Below are 17,050 nucleotides of genomic sequence, written 5' to 3' on the forward strand. Positions count from 1 at the left end.
CAAGACCCTGTCTTGAAGAAGTAAGCAAACAACAACAACAACAAAAATCTTATTTGTTTGTTTATGGTAGCATGAGACTGAACTCAGAGTCTCCAGGATGCTAGGCGAGCTCTCTGCACTGAGCTATAGCCCCAACCTTTTTTGTACTGGGGATTAAACCCAGAGCTTTCTCATTGAGCTACATCCCTTTGGGGGGGGGTGTTTTTGTTTTTTTGAGACAGGGTCTCACTATGCGGTTCAGGCTGGTCTTGATCTCACCATGTAACCCAGGCTGGCCTTGAACTCTCAACGATCCTCCTGACTCAGCCTCCTGAGTGCTATCCTCAGCCTTTTTAAAATTGTATTTTTTACTTTGAGACAGAGTCTGTAAGGCTCTAAGTCACTAAGTCACTCAATTGCCTAGGCTGGACTTGAACTTTTTTGTTTTGTTTTGTTTTTTTGAGACAGGGTCTCACTATGTAGTCCAGACTGGCCTCGAACTTGCAGCAATTCTCCTGCCTCAGCCTCCTAAAGTGCTGGTATTCCAAGTGTGCAGCACCATACCTGGCTTGTTTTTTGTTTTCAGACAGGGTCTCACTAAATTGCCCAGCCTGACTGTAACCGTGATCTTCCTTTGAGTTTCTCAAGTATCTGGGATCACAGTGTGTGCCTTGGGGCCCAGCTGGTTTGAAAGATTCAATTAATTCTTATCAGCCAGGACAATCAATTCTGGTTGGAAATAAAACTGAAATGACTCATGGACAGCTTAGCATAGACGCCCAGGCAGGTTCACTGAACTTGGGGGTAGTCTGGGGCAAGATGCTTTCCCCCTGGTCCCACCTGTCAGTCAGGGGAAGCCAGGCCTGTCATAGAGGGCAGGGATAGCTGAGGTGGTGAGAGTGAAGCCAGGCTGGGCATGGTGGCCTAGGCCTGTAATCCCAGCACTCTGAAGGCTGAGGCAGGAGGATTGCCAAGCGTTCGGGGCCAGCCTGGACTATGTAGCTAGACCCCGCCTCAAAAAAAAAAACGAAGAAAGAAAAAGTTGGAAACATTTGGGCCCATGATATTTACCCTTTCAGAATTATTTATACTAATAAAAGTGGTGTTATACAGAGTAGAACACCCAGTCATTGAGCCGCATAACACAAAAACCAAGAGACTTATTATGAAGTTAAATAAAAAGGTGTCTATAAAACCTAGAACACCCCTTTCCAAGAGAATCCTCACTGGCACTGAATACATGAGCGACAGTGGCAAACGGTGTTATCAAAGTAGCTGGGTGTGGTGGCACAGGCCTATCTGAAGCAGGACAATCTTGAGCTCAAGGTCATCCCTGGCTACGCAGTGAAATTTAGTGTGGGCCAGCCTGAACTACACAGCCGGACTCTGTCTCAAAACAACGTGGAAATGGTATGGCAATTGAGGCGCTGTTTCTCTAGCCCCTTCCATGCCCCGCCCCCAGTGGACTTCCTGCCTGTGGGCAGCCTAACTGCCATGAAGGCCACCACGCCGTGTCCCGTGGTCCCCAAGGCTCTGTGAGCACAAGCAGGCAGCCTGTCTCTGCCCCTGGGCAAGAGCACTGATGCCATCTGACTCCCTTGAGCACACAGGCCCCATGGCAAGCTTGACTGCATCTCCTGCCAACCAACTGCCACTGCCACAGCTGTGACCTCTATTTTCCTGCAAAGACAGGGGACATCGGAGGACAGTGGCCCCACCCCACATCTCCCCTTCCTCAAGGGTTCCTGTGGCTTCACATTTCAGTCTCTCAGACAACAGTGCTCACCTGTTCTCAATACCAGGGATGCCACACAAGAGCTTTGACTGCCCCTGAAAACATGTGAGGGAAGGAAAGCAAAGCAGAAGGACTCAGTAGCTTTCTGGGGTTTTTTAACTTTGTTTTTGTTTTTTTTTTTGTTTTTTTTTTTGGTACTGGGGATTGAACTTGGGTCCTTGCGCTTGCGCAGCAGGTGGCGAAAACACTGAGCTAAATCCCCGGCCCTGGGGTTTTTTAACTTTTAAAAAAATTATGGTAAATTGGATATGCTGCACTCCTGTAATTCCAGCACTCTGGGAGGATGGCGAGTTTAAGCCTGGCCTGGGCAACTTAACAAGACCCTGTCTCAAAAAAAAAGAGAGGGGTGGGCAGACTTGAGGATGAGTTCAGTGAAAAGGCTCTGGGTTCAATCTCCAGTACTGCAAAAAAAAAAAAAAAAGTGGTTAAAAAAAACTTGTTTCTCTATCTAAATACAAATATATAAATAGATACTCTCTTTTCACAAAAGGTTAAGATGGGATACAAACCAGTTGACATTTTCTGTGTGCGTGTGTGCTTTGTTTCTTGAAAGAGGATCTTGGGCCGGGGATTTAGCTCAGTGGTTCCACTGCCTGCCACACAAGTGCAAGGTCCCAAGTTCAATCCCCGGTACCAAAACAAAACAAAAAAAAGAATTGAAAGAGGGTCTGCCTATAGAGTCCAGGTTGGCCTAGTTTTTGTTTATATTTGCTTACTTGTTTGTTTCGTTGTACTGGGGATTGAACCCAGGGCCCTTGCACTGAGCTACATCCCCAGTCACTTTTTATTTTTTATTTTGAAACAAGATTTCATTAAAGTCATTAAGTTGCCTGGGATATGGGCTCAAGCTTTCAATCCTTCTGCCTCATACTCCCAGAGTGCAGGGGTTATAGGTATGCACCACCATGCCCGGCTCCTCTCTTCTTTATTGCCTTCTTTTCTCCCTTCCTTCTTTCCTTCTTGTGTGTGTGTGTGTGTGTGTGTGTGTGTGTGTGTGTGTGTGTATAGTGCTGGAGATCACACCCAGAACCTCATGAGTGCTAAGCACTTGCTCTACCACTGAGCTCTCCCAACAGCCCCTCCTTTTTTTCATTTAAAAAAAGTATACACATCTTGGGGAGACTACAAATTAGCAAGGGGGAGAGTCTAGAATGATCCGTATGGTAGATTGGCAATATCAGCATGAACTCTGCTTTGCTTGGTACACATATAAATGATTACATAAAAATATTTATAAACTGGGTGTGGCATGCATCCCAGTAAGCCCAGCTACTAGAGGGATTCAGGTAGGAGGATCGGAGGACCCCAAACTCTAGGCCAGCCTGAGCAAGTTAGAGAGAGCTTGTCTCAAAATAAAATAATGAAAAGAGATGAGAATGTAACTCAGTGCTCCCTGGTTTCACCCATACTGAAAACATATGTTTGTGCATACACCCAGGTTACTAGATGCACACACTTCCTCCGTCCATGCCCTGAAGCCTCAGCAATGCTCCAGCAGCAGCAGGCACATGAGGTGTCCAAAAATTGGCTTCTAATCCCACTCTCCAATAAGTACAGGAAATTGGTATGAGATAGAAAGAAACTCTGCACAATCTCCACAATTTTCCTGTAACTCTAAAACTATTCTAAAGTAAAGTTTATTTTAAATGCCATTAACATATATATCTTGGAGATATTTTTCTATTTGGGTTCAGAGAGCCTCCTTTATTTATTTATTTATTTATTTATTTATTTATCTATCTATCTATTTGATACAGGGTCTCACTATGTAGCCCAGGCTGGCCTCGAACTCACGGAGATCCTCCTGCCTCAGCCTCCTGAGATGCTGGGGTTATAGCCATGTGCCACCATGCCTGGCCTTCTCCTCATTGCTTTCAGAGTTGCATGCTAACCTCTCTAACAAAGTCTCATTCATATCTTTCAGCAGTTCTGTGGTGACAGTTGTTTCTCATCTTTAACTTTGATAAACAATGAGTAACACAATGAATAACACTGTGCATGTGTCAACTAGTTCTATAGGATGCATTCCTAAAAGCAAGACTACTGTGCTAGAGAGTATATATAACAGTAATTATGATAAGGATTAAATTCTCTTTCCTTTCACTTGGACTCCAGCTGGCCAGATCAGAGGCACTTATTTCCCCACAGCCTCGGGCACACAGTGTGGCTCACACTCTGCCCATTTCCCATCGCCCAAGACCATGGCATCTCAGTGGAGCTGGGGTTCGAGTTTCTCTCGCTACAATGTGCCTGAGCACAGATTTGTATTTTGCTTCCGCCTGCATCTTGTTTTCCATGGACGATCTCTACGTATTCCTTGTGCGTTTTTATTTTGGGCTTTTTTGGTTTTCCTTACTAAAGTCTAGGAGCTGTTTGCATTTTAGGAAGATAAGATGTTAGTTGGCCGCAGGGATTGTAAATATTTTCCTTCTCTTGTCATTGGTCTTGCCCCTTGAGTTTTAGCTCCTGCCACATGCACTCAGCCTCTTCTGTCCAATAGAGCTGCACTCCCCAGCCATTTGTCCCCTCCCAGGGCCACATCTCCAGGCCCTTCCTCTAGTCCCACGCTCTTTCTGGGACCTCTTGGAAACCTATGATTCCAGCCTGAAAAACACCCTCCCTCCAGTGTAAAATGCCATCTATTGTGTTCCTCTGGTTTCAGGGCTTACATATTCTTGTTAGAATACGGAAAACACAGAAAAGTACAGAAAAAACCCCAAACTCACATTTCCTCTGCCCTCCCATGGTAACTACTTCCTGGCTTTGTCATTGCCTCTGTGTTGTGTCTGTGGCATCTATTTACAAAATCAATTTCTTAACCTGGCGCAGATCCACTTGGGAGTCCACAGCTGCACCTCCCAGGCTCATGGGCTGCTCCCAAAGCAGCTGGCGGGGATTTCCTGTCCTGCTCAACCCCATGCATTCTCAGGTCTCTCTCACCCGCTCCCTGCCAAAGCCATGGAGCTCAGGCCCCGGGGCTTCAGAATCACCCAGAGTTCGTCTCATCCCCTAGTTTTCCTGTTTCTTTTGATACTCCCCGCCAGAAGGACATCCAAGTCTTGGGTCCACCAGTAGGGTTTTTTTTGTTCTTTTTTTGAGACAGAGTTTCAGTATGTAGTCCATGCTTGCTTTGTACTCTTGGTGATCCTTCTGCCTCAACCTCCCAAGTGCTGGGATTGCAGGTGTGCACCACCGCAGCGCACCTCCGCTAGGACTTTGGTCCCTTCTACAGCCCTGATGTGCTGGGGCAGTGGAATAGGTTGCCCAGAGACTGAAGAAAATACCCAGAGACCACTGTGGGAGATAGTGTTTATTAAAAGATCAACAGGAAAGGATAGGGTTGAGGCTATTAGCAGAGAAGGACAGAGTCTAGCAGAAGCAGGCCGGTTAGGACAGTCGTCAGAAAGCACCCAGAAAGTCTAGAGGCAGCAGTCTGGACCAATCAATCGCCAGGGTCCGGTGGAGGGGAGGAGCAGACAGGAAGTGGCCAGAGAGAGCCTGAAGTGTCCAGTAGTGGTCAGCTAGGTGACAGCTATTGCAGGGAGGTTTTACTGATTAATAATAACATTAGCGTGCATGTCCCCATTGTATGGGCAGTATTCTAAGGAACAGCTGACTTGGCACACGGGCAGGAAGGGAGTTTCTGCAGATAACACAAGTTTGCCCAGAGTCCCTCAGATAGTAGTTATCCGGACATTCCAGTCCCTGTCCGTTTACAATGTCCCCTTGATTTGGCAAGAGTCTTAGAAACACAAAAAGGTCATTTCAGGGATAGGCTGCTAATCGCCTTAGTTTTCTCAGGGACCATACGCTCCACCCTCTATGTGTCTGACCCCTTAGGCTCTTACCACACCCGTCCCCCAGTGTCCCTCAGGCAGCACACCAACACGTGCATTGCACCAAATCCCACACTAACAGCACACAGAGGGCAACAGGTTATAAGGGGCCCTGTTACCAAAACAAGAAAACTGAAAAAAAACATCTCCCCAGGCGGCCGGAAGAAATTTTAACCAATTGGAAACAGGACATACTCTTGAAATTGATCTGTAGCCCCAATATGGGGCAATAATTTAGGTAAAACTCAAGACACACTGTGAAAATTATCAAGGACGCGTCTATTCCACATTCTGTTCTATGAGGGGCACTGGTGTTGCCCTCAGCCACCCCAGACAGTCACACGTCAGCAAGGGCTGGGTTATGGCCATGTGCTGCCCTTCGAAGTGAAAGGCACAAATGTGGTGTCGTCTACAGAAGGCGACTTTAAATCCACCTGTGTCTGAGGCTGCTTCCCTCTGTGAACATCTAATGGCAGCTCTGTTAGATTAGCCTTAAACTGGCTCGGGACAAAGGATTTTGGCAGAGGCTTTTGCAGTATTTATCACAGGGCACTTACTCATAAGAGCTCTTTCCTCACAATCTCTTGGCTTTCGTTTTTCCTAGGGGCGACACAAGGGGCGCCATCTCGATTTTGACAACTCCTGTTTTCCCCATATCCCTGTTGCTGTTTGTTTGTTTGTTTGTTTTGAGACAGAGTCTCCCTATGTACTTCAGGCTAGCCTTGAACTCACTATGTAGCCCAGGCTGGCCTCAAACTCTCAGAGATCCTCCTGCCTCAGCCTCCCAAGTGCTAGGATTACAGGTGTGTGCCACCAAACCCAGCTCCCCACTGGTCTTTCAAAGGTATTGCTGATCATAGTAGTTACATTTGTATATGTCGCTCACCACCAGAACGCTGTGCTGGTTGTGGGTCTTATCTGGTCCCTGATTAGAGGGCAAGTGATTGACAATTGAAAGTCAGCGTCATAACCCTTTTATTATTTACTTATTGGTTGTTTGTTTTATGTGTAGTATGGGGATCAAACCCAAGGCCTTCACACTAAGCTACATCCCCAACCATTTTTTATTTTGAGATAAAGTCTTGCTAAGTTGCTCAGGCTGGTCTTGAACTTGTGATCTTCCTGCTTCAGCCTCTCAGATTGCTGGGATTGCAGGTACATGCCAGCACACCCAGCTAAGCATCATAGCCACAGTCAAACAACAAAGAGGGTTAGAACATTCATAGGCTAAGCTTCCTTGGAGTCTACTGTTAAGTTTAATTGTATCTGCTCTTGTAAGTGACAGCTAACATCTCAGAACATTGGATCAGCCCTTTGTGTTAGGAGTTGTGCTTCTGTAGAGTTCTGAGAGGCAAGAATCACAGTTTTAAAAGGAAAATATAAAACAAACAAAACCAACTAGATTAAAACAAACTGTATAACAGTTTTGAACCAGGATATGTAATTTCTAGTTACACCATTTTCCCTAAAGATAATCAAAAGTAAAGCCGATTTGTCTAAGGGACTTGTTAGTCTTTTTCACAAATCTGATTGCAAATGTTTCAGAGAAGAATTAAAGCCATGAATCAGAACTACAGCTCAAAAACTGTGGCTGACACAAGACAGAACAGTCATGATTGGAATTCTCATAAATGGTTAGCAATTGTCAAGATGAACAGGTTACTTTATTTCGTATAGCATTTTAAGATAAAAAATCATGGCTGACAACATCATATCAGGACCAACAGGCCTTCCTGTATTTTCTGGGCCAGTGGTACTGAATCCTCTTAATGATCAGATCAGCACCACTATCAACAGCCTTACCCAAGATAACAGCACCAACAAAAACAACCAAATAGCTTTAGACTTTTAACAAGCTTCGGAAGCCATGTGAATGGATGGCCACAAATGCTTACAGGTTGATGTATATAAGCAAAGAGATATCAGCCAAGTTTTACGTGGCAATATTGTACACATGAAGAATTCCCCCCACAAGTAACCAAAACCTAACGAGGACAGCAGAAAACACAAGAAATTATCCCGACAATATCTCTGCTTCCTAGCCCACTTTATGTATACTTTACTTAAGACTGATCAATGTTAAACACAGAGAATCAGATTTTGGTTTCATAGCAATGCATCAAATTCTGATTTTAGAAAACTCTAAATGACCTTTTCATCATAACCAACTTAATCATACACACAAATTTTCTTTTATAACTTTAATACTCCAAACCTTCCTCACCTTGTCTTTATCTTTTGTGTGTATAAGTGGTATTGGGGTTTGAACTCAGGGCCTTTGCACCTAGCTACATCTCCAGCACTGTTCTTATTTTTTATTTTGAGACAGAGTCTCACTGAATCACTAAGTTTCCCAGGCTAGGCTGGAAGGTATGATCCTCCTGCCCCAGCCTCCCAAAGTACTATGATTACTGGGGTTTGCCACCATGTCCAGTTACCCTTATCTTTTCTTTTCGGAACCATCTAGTCCTTTTACTTTAGGACAAAATCTTTATTTTATCATACATAATAATTTTTCCTTGTTTTTGTATTTCTCTTTTTCTCTCCTACTTTCTGTTGCATGCTTGCTGCCACTCAGATTTCAAAAAGGCTTTATATACTTTTTCCTTTGGTCTCATAGACATTTCATTTCAGCTAGGATGAGCAATCCTTTAAGCCTTTATACGACCTCGAAAATTATCTTAGTAGAAGCAGAGAGCAGCAAAAGAACAAGTTAACACTGTGATTATAATTTAAGAACTTTCCCAAAGCTATGTACAAGAAATGTTTTAGGCAACCAACTAATTAAACAAAAACATCAACTTAGACCATGCAATCGAAAAGCGTATTTAGCAATCAGCCAAGATGGTCCCCAATGGGCTCTGGTTAACTCTCAGGAGCTGCCAGGAAACTGGTTCCCTCCCTTGGCATCTGGAGACTGTGCTCAGTCTACCCCAGCCTTGCTGCCCACCAAGACCCAATGCAAGCTGCACAGAGCCAGCTTTCTGATCTGATATCCAGCTTTGCAGCCTGACCTGTCCATATCAGCCTGACCTTTGTCCAGCTGCTGGGACTCCTCATCTTTACATGCTGTGTGGAGTCCACCCCCAGCACTGTCGCCTGAGCAGATCGACCTGAGTTCTGTTTCCTGTGTCATTGTGTGGCACAGGCTTGAGCTTGGAGGGGCAGCCCCACAGCCACTGTGGTCCCACACAGCCTTTACTTTTATTTAAATCACATTGTTCACTAACAAACAATATTCCCCCAATCTTTAGGGCCTTTTCAGGGCTTCTCCATACTTATGTGGTTCCCAAGCCTCTATAAAAGATACCACCCCACACCTATGGAGGTGGACGGCCATTCTGGGACTGTCCCACCCCAGCTATTTCCCTCCTTTAAAAAAATTTATGTTTAGGGCCAGGGATTTAGCTCAGTGGTTCTGCCGCCTGCCTTTAAAGTGCAAGGTCCTCAGTTCGATCCCCGGTACCAAAAAAAAAAAAATTTATGTTTGTATGTATGTATGTATTGGAGACAAGGTCTTCCTAAGTAGCCCAGGCTGGCCTTAAACTTAATCTCCCCATTTTTTTGAGACAGAGTCTCCCCATGTGCTTCAGGCTGGCCTTGAACTCACTATGTAGCCCAGGCTGGCCTCAAACATAGGGTGATCCTCCTGCCTCATCCTCCCGAGAGCTGAGACTATAGATGTGCCCCACCATGCCCAGCATTTGTGGCAATCCTCCTGGCTCAGCCTTCCCCTGGCTGGGATCACAGGTGTGGGCCCCCCATGCCTGGCTTTCACTCCTGTTAATCTCTACAATCTCTATGATCGCAGATGTTTCTCTGGCTTCCTAGCTGGGTGGACAGTTTTCTTGCCCACAGCCCAGGTGTGCCGAGACAGTGGAGCAGGTTCCCAGGAGACCAAAGAAAATGCCTGCGAAGGCTGTGAGATAAGGGTTATTAAGATACAAGCAGGAGAGCTGGGGATTTAGCTCAGTGGTTCCGGCACCTGCCACACAAGCGCAAGGTCCCGAGTTCGATCTCAGGTACCAAAAAAAAAAAAGAAAAGAAAAGAGATACGAGCAGGAGAGGATAGGTTGAGATTTATTAGCAGAGGACAGAGTTCAGTGGCAGTATCCTGGATTAGTTAGTCCCAGGGTCTGGGGACAGCAGGCTGGATGAGGACATCAGCAGAGAGAGCTCGAAGTGGCCAGTGGCACTGGAATGGGGGACAGCCCTCCATGGCTCTCTGTCTCCCTCAGCGATCGCGGGGAGGGGCTTTCTAGGCAATGCCACACCACGGGGACAGGGACAGCTCGAGTGAGCTGCATTCTGCTGCATGGTGGCTGTGTTGGCATGAGGGCAGGAGGCAGTTTCTACAATGGCACTGGTTTGCCACTCCCAGCGTCCCTCAGGTCATCTTACGCCAGACACTCTGGTCCCCGTGGGTTGTGATGTTCCCTGACTTGGCAAGAGTGCTGGGTTACTAAGGGGCACTTCAGGGACGTCGTGACAGTCTCTGGCTTTCTAGGGACCTCCTCCTTGGTTCTCTGAGTTCCCTCTCTGCTTGGCACCTGTCCCTGCTCCCCTCCTCCTGTCCTCTATAGCCCCTTACTGTCGCCACCCTTCCTCAGGTCACACACAGGACTGGGGACCTCCCAGAGCCCTCCCTGTCCCCTGCGGATCCCTGTGACCCACTGTGACAGCAGCGCAGTCTCCTCACAGAGACATTTGCACTCATTGAGGTTGGATTCGAAGGGTGCAGCCACAGGGCCCTGAGTAGCTGGGCCCCCACAGCTTTGTATCCAGGACCCTCCAGCCAGGCTGTCTCCTGCTGCCCTCCTCTTCCCCGAGACCATGGGGGATCTGGGGTTGGAACCTGGAGCCCACAGCTCCAGACTCCCCCTGTCCACTAGCACCTGGCTTGAAAGGGGTTGGGGGGAAAGACTGGCATTGCAACAGGGTGGCCCTGGTCCTGTCCCCAGAACTTTGGGGGGTGGGGGAGTTCAAGTAAAGTCAGGTGATCCACAATCCACCCTGGGGGACCCTGTGCTACTTTCATGATTTTTCAAAATTACCATAACAAAGAGTTTGTAAAAATCTACAAAATAACTCTCTACTCTTTCAAATTCCAAAGATCTACTCCTATTTTTTATAGTTTTACTTGCCACATTTAAGACTAACACCACCAAAATTTTTAAATGTTATTTATTTCCTTGTCTGTTCATTTGTTCATTTGTTTGTTTGTGGTACTAGGGCTTGAAGAACCCAAAGCCTTCACACTGAGCTACATCCCCAGCCTATTTGTTAGTTAGCAGAGTTAGTACACGGTCTGTCAAAGTTACTAAGTTGCCCAGGCTAGGATCAAACTTGCAATCTTCCTGCCTCAGCCTCCCAGACTGCTGAGATCAGAGGCCGCACCAAACTCAGAACTTAATTTTGTAGTGCTTGTGCCAGAGAGTCAAATCTGATCCTTCCTCCCAGTGGATAGAAAACTCCCAAACCCCGCTTTTTTTTTTTGGTTCAGTGCTCATGAAATGGTGAGCTATATCCCTAGCCCCCTTTTAAAAATTTTTATTTTGAGGCAGAGTCTTCCTGTGCACTGCAGGCTGACCTTGAATTTGGCAATCCTCCTGTATCAGCCTCCTGAGGAGCTGGGATTATAGGGAGCACCGGTCTACCTGCTTCCAGCCCCATTTCTGGCCCTGAGTGTCCCTTTCCACTGACCAGCAGCTCCCCCTGTCCCTCACTTATCCTTGCATTTGTTGGGATCTGTCCAGTCCCTTTGCCACTGATTCTGTCTGCACCTCATCACACCATTTCAGTTCCTGTTTCAGCAGCGTGGCCAGAAGGGATGTGCAGTCCAGGCCTCTCGCTGTTCCTCAGTGTTGATCCAGCTATTCCAGGTCCTCATTTCTGCCACACAATGGTGTGATCAGCTGGCCCAGACCCAGGTTAAAAAAACAAAACAAAACAGGAAGCACTGTTGGGTCTTTGAATGTAGTCACGTTGAATTTCAAGATTATTTTGGGGGAACAAACATCTCGGCCACATTTATGACCCAGTGCTTTCCTAACCGCTGCCCTGGCACTTCCACCATCTATTTGGGGCTCCTCTTCTGCTTCCTCTGTTAAAAATGTGTTTGCTTTCTTGGTCAGGGCCTTGCTCAATCATGGTTAGATTTTCCCCCGCCCCCAGGCCTGTGGTTTCCACCTCACTCCCTCCCTCCTCAGTGGCCTCAGCCAGGCACTTACTCCTGACCTCCTTCCAGCCCCTCCTGAAGCAGCTGCCCTGCAACAGCTGTCAGTCCCCGTGACTGAGATGCTACCTCACTCTGGGCCCCAACTGCTGAGTCAAGGGGGAGGCAGCTGCTCCCCTGGAGACAATGGGACCCTCTATGGAGGCCCCGTCCTGGGACACCTCCTCTTTCCTGGCTGGGACAACTGTCTCCATGGACAGGGTCCCCAGCTGTCAGCTCCACTTACTCCTTGGACCACAGCCGTTGCCTGGACCCCCAGAGCTCCTGTCCTTGGAGCACGGCTGACGTGGGTCCTACGGCCCCCTCACCTGCTCCTGTCTGTTCGAGGTCACTGGGTGGGTGTCATTTCTGACCTTGGAGGACATTGGTATGTACGCTGTGGCCCTAGCAGGAGATCCTCATAAAAGCCCCCTTAGGGTTCATGCTTCTGGGTCTGCTGTCCCAGGTTACAAGGTGCTGTGCTGAGTGACAGGACAAGTGGCAATTCTTGGTCTGGGCCTCAGCCCTTTGCCTGCCCATGCCCCCAACCCTGGCCACCGAGGCCCCAGGAGGAGCTCCCTAGCCACATGGACAGCTGGAGATGCCACAGTCCCTGAGCCTTTCCAGAACTCCTTACTTGGGGTCAGCACTGATCACGCACACACACCAGATCAGGCAGAGCTCCAGGCCTGGGTCAAGCCCAGAGAGGACCATGGGACAAGGAAGTAGGAAAGAGCCAGGGCCGTGGCCTTGCAGCCCCATCGAGGCCCCAGCCTCCACCTGGCCCTGCCTGTGGACAGCAGGATGCTCAACCTTGCCAGGAGCTGCCAGCTCACTGACCTCGGAGCCAGTGAATGGGAGGGCAAAGCTGAGACACCAGAAGGAAGGAAACCGATGTTTACCGGACATCACCCAGGAGCCGTCCAGGAGCCAAGCCCCATCTCCTCTGAGTCTTGTTTCAGGGGAGAGGTCTCCATCCAGCCACTCTGGACCCCAGCTGTGCAGTGCACAGCCTGCTCAACCATCCAGGGTGGCCTAGAGCCAGCTGCACACCCAGGGCTGAGTGATTTACAGAAGCACTTGTGTGTTTTTGTTTGTTTTTGCAGTGCTGGGCATGTAGACACTTTTTAACCAGCTTCACAGGGTGGTCCCCCTGACCTGGGGTGCCTTAGAGCCCCTAGGTGGAGACTCTCAGGGATAGGACCCACGAGGACCCTCAGCATCCCAGCCTCAGTTTACCCAATACTGTTTCTCATGGCACCAACCCTTGGTGTCTGCCCTTCACCAATGCCACATACCTTGCCCAGGCCTGACATGCAGTAGGTGCCCACTCATCTCCAGCTGTCAACATGAATGGACCCATCAATGGGCAGGGTGGCGGTCCCTGGGACACTGCCAGACAGACTTACCTGGGTGTGGGCCACCCAGTGCTTGTTCCACCCAAAGCTTTCCAGGGTGTTTTCTTTTTTCTTTTTTTTTTTTGGTACCAGGGATTGAACTCTGGTCCTTGCGCTTGGGCAGCAGGCAGCTAAACCACTTCAGGGTGTTTTCTTAATTGACCTTAAGGAAATGAGAGGTCAGTTGATTTCCTTAAAGCTGCTTTCCGGCTGCCAGAGAAGCACGGATGACCAGGTCAGAGACGGGCAAGGACTGCAATACAAGCCATACCCAGAACCCTAAGAAACTGCTCCTGGCAGCGAGGATGGTTATCTTTCCAGGAAAGTCAGCAGACCTTGGGTCTGGCTGAGAAGCATGGGGGGCAGAGCCACTGGCATGGGTGGGGGTGAGGACAGAGGACAGGAGAGTCAGTGGGGGGTTAATCCCATGCTCTCCCCACCCCCAGTCTGCACTGTCCCAGAGACAGTAGGCTTGCCTGCACCTGCTGCCAGCCCCACCCCGAGGCAATCACTAGTTACTGAGGCCAAGGTAGGACAGGAGAATCTGGCCTCAGTTCAGGGTCCAAAGATCCCACAAGTGTGGAAACTGAGGCTGGGAAGGATAGGGTATGGTCAGCCAAGGTCACAGCAGTCACAGGCCACATGCTTTGGAGGTCCCTAGAGGGAGCCCCAGACCTGCCTTTCCTGCCCTTTGGCCTAGTATGTCCAGCTCCTGTTCCCAAGGGCTCACCCAACACAGGAGTGTTTGGACCAGTGGAGCCCAGGGCTCAGGAGCAACGCCCCGGGGTATAGAACTTGCTTACTCTCACAGCCATGGAAACACTGGCAGTCAAAACAGAGCTGTTCTCACTTATTGGACTTCCATTCCAGGGTAGGAGCAGAGAAGGGAGCACAGGGCCTCACACGTGAGACAATGATTTCCTGTGGGGCCAAAGGAAAGTGGTGGTACCCAGAGGGGAGGTGGAGGGCGGGACATGTCCAAAGGCAGAGACTCAGTGGGAGCTAAGAGATGACCCCACATGGATACCTGGATAAACAGCCTTGTAGAAGCTAGGCCTGTCATCCCAGCACTCAGGAGGCCGAGGCAGGAGGATTGTGAATTTGAGCCCAGTGATTTACTAAGTTCCTGTCTCAAAATAAAAAGGGCTGAGGATGTAGCTCAGTGCTAAGGCTCTGGGTTTAGTCACCAGTACACACACATACACACACACACACACACAAAGCCTTGTAGGCAGAAGCAACAGTAGATGCTATTAGGGCTCAGGATACACTCCCAATACATGAGTGTAGGAGATCAGAATATGCTACCCTAAAATATGCCTCTTTGGCATGCTATTTCAAAAACCTGCAGACACAGGAGTCTCTCTAGAAAGTTGCCTCTTATAAAGAAATGTCTGTTAGTAATGGGATCTGTGGCAGGGAAGGAGCTACTCAGACAGCTTTTGTCACCTAACAAGGCGGCCTCTGTCCACCACCTGGCTCCTTCCCTCCCCTTCTCAGAACCTGTTCCGTAACACCCCCCCCCCCCACCCCTCCTCTCTGTGGCTCAGGGTGGAGCACACACATCCCCTGTTTTTGTGGGATTCCCACGCTGACTTTTGTAATGAGAATGGTTTTCCTCCTTTAATCTGTCTTATGTTAATTTAATTTGAAGACCAGCCAAGGAACTGGGAAGGGCAGAAAGGAACGACATTACCCTCCCCTACACTGTAGGGACCCAAGGGACCTTACTGACCCATTCGCTCTGAGCTCTAGCAGAGGAGGCAGGATTCCCGGAGCCCAGGCAGAAAGCTGGCTGGAGGATGTGCCCTGAGCCAGGCTCCCAGATCTCTGCTGGCAAAGGGCAGCGATGACAGCCACTGGCCTTTTCCTTATGTAAATTCTAACTGGCAGGAGGAAACATTCATGTGTAAACTAGATCTTGTAGAGCAACTTTGGAATTTGTGCATATGCATGTGTATGTAGGTGCGTGTGTGCATGCGTGTGCATATGAATTTGCGTGTGTGCATTAAATGAGAACTCTTGTTTGCCAACCCCGTCTCCTCCAGTGACAGTAACTGTTTTCTTTCACCCCTGTTGTGTCTTTTGTCATAAGGAGGATGGATCGTGCGTTGAGGTCTCCTCTTTCCGCCTTATGTCCTGACAGCTGAGAGTGTGGCTTTATCATCATGATCTCTCTGGTGTCCTCAGCCATGGGGTGTGAGTGTCCCCTCCCATCAGACAGCTTGTCCCACAGGCGGGGAGCCTGACCCATGAAGTAATGAGCCACATTCTCTGCCCAACCTCGCCAGCTCTCAGGGACTCTGTCTTCATGAGGTCCTGGTCCCTAAGAAGCCTGTGTCACCTCCAATGCCACTGCTTGGCTGGTGCTAGGAAAGTTCCACCCTGCAGCTCCAGCCCAGGGTCATGGATGAGCAGCATTGTGCCCATTGTGCCTACTGGAAACTTGAGATGCCATTTGGGAAACACCACCCTTAGCTACCTGTGGCAGGAGGGTCTGTGCTGTCCTCATCTTTGGGAGGGACCTTTCTGGACCCTGAGGACCGGATTCCTGTGCCCACTTCAGGAGACCTGCAGCCTCCCTGGGACAGTTGACTCAGCCTGGAAACCATGCAGCACTGCCAAGATCCCACAGACCATGTGTACAAACAGGAGTGCAGTGCCCTTGTGCCCAATGACTCTCTCTCCGGTACCCACAGGAGGATCAGACCGGCAGGGAACCTGCAAGTAAAAAGGCTGGGATGGGACTCTATAGTTAAGGCTAAAAAACAGAACCAAAAAGCCATAGGAATCAGAGTTAGAACAAAAGTTGGAACCAGATCCACCATAAACTCTCCTTCTCCACCCTCTATATTGTACTCCCTTCACCCTCAACTCCCTGACCCGCCTCCCCCAAAGAAGACACTGGATCTGGATCCTCTAAACTCCCCTCCTCAAGGTCTAGCCTCACTTCCTAGCAAATCCCTTTAGCTGCCAAATGGCTCCAACTCCCCCAGAAAGTCCCTCAGATACCCAGCCAGCCGTCTTCACATCCTTCTCCTGCAAGGATTCAGAGAGGCCCCTGGCCTGGTCCCAGGGTAAACTGACAGAAGCAACCAGGATGAGGGGCCAGACTCACGCTGTTGTCCCTCAAGATTCTCACCTCCAGGGCTCTTCAGGTTCCTCATGCTGCACGTGCCCTTTTATACACCCATAAAGTGGCAGACCACCCAGAATCAGGCCCCGGAAAGTCTGACTTCTGACACAGGCAAAGAGGCTCCCAAACTCTTTGATACAGAAAACTTGATTCAGTTAATTTACTACCCTATTCTACCTTAGAAATTCCCCTTTTGACATGCAGACTTTAGGAAGATGTGGACAGGCAGACATGTGGCAGTGCTGATATAGGAGCTCCAAATGATATAAGGGAAATAACATAACTCCCAGCCTGTTAGATGTCCCATATGCTGAGTTCATGTTCTCAAAATCAAAGAATGAATTCTGAGGAACAATGGAGGTTAAGAGTAGGAAGGTTTTATTGAGAGGGAGAGATTTTAGCTTCTGAGAGAGACGGGGGGGGGACACCCAGAAAATGCATTGCCAACAAGCCCACTTTACAGAAGAAGTTTTATAGAGTAAAATCATGAGGTGGGTACAATGTGGGATAAAATTATGATCAACCAATAACATTACAAGTATAGCCGCTTAGGTAATATTGATCCAAAGGGGAAGCAAGTCATGTAGCAAGTGTACATGGGAAGAACAAGGATCTTTTTTGGAAGAAATGAGTCAAGAGGTCCTGGTTGCCCAGCTGAGTGACTGATGCCTATCTAGATTTTATTGGATCAGG

The sequence above is a fragment of the Heterocephalus glaber genome, unplaced genomic scaffold (assembly GCF_053883595.1).
Source record: "Heterocephalus glaber isolate CG9 unplaced genomic scaffold, H.glaber_assembly_v1.0 deba00001497, whole genome shotgun sequence".
NCBI classification, from domain to species: Eukaryota; Metazoa; Chordata; class Mammalia; order Rodentia; family Bathyergidae; genus Heterocephalus; species Heterocephalus glaber.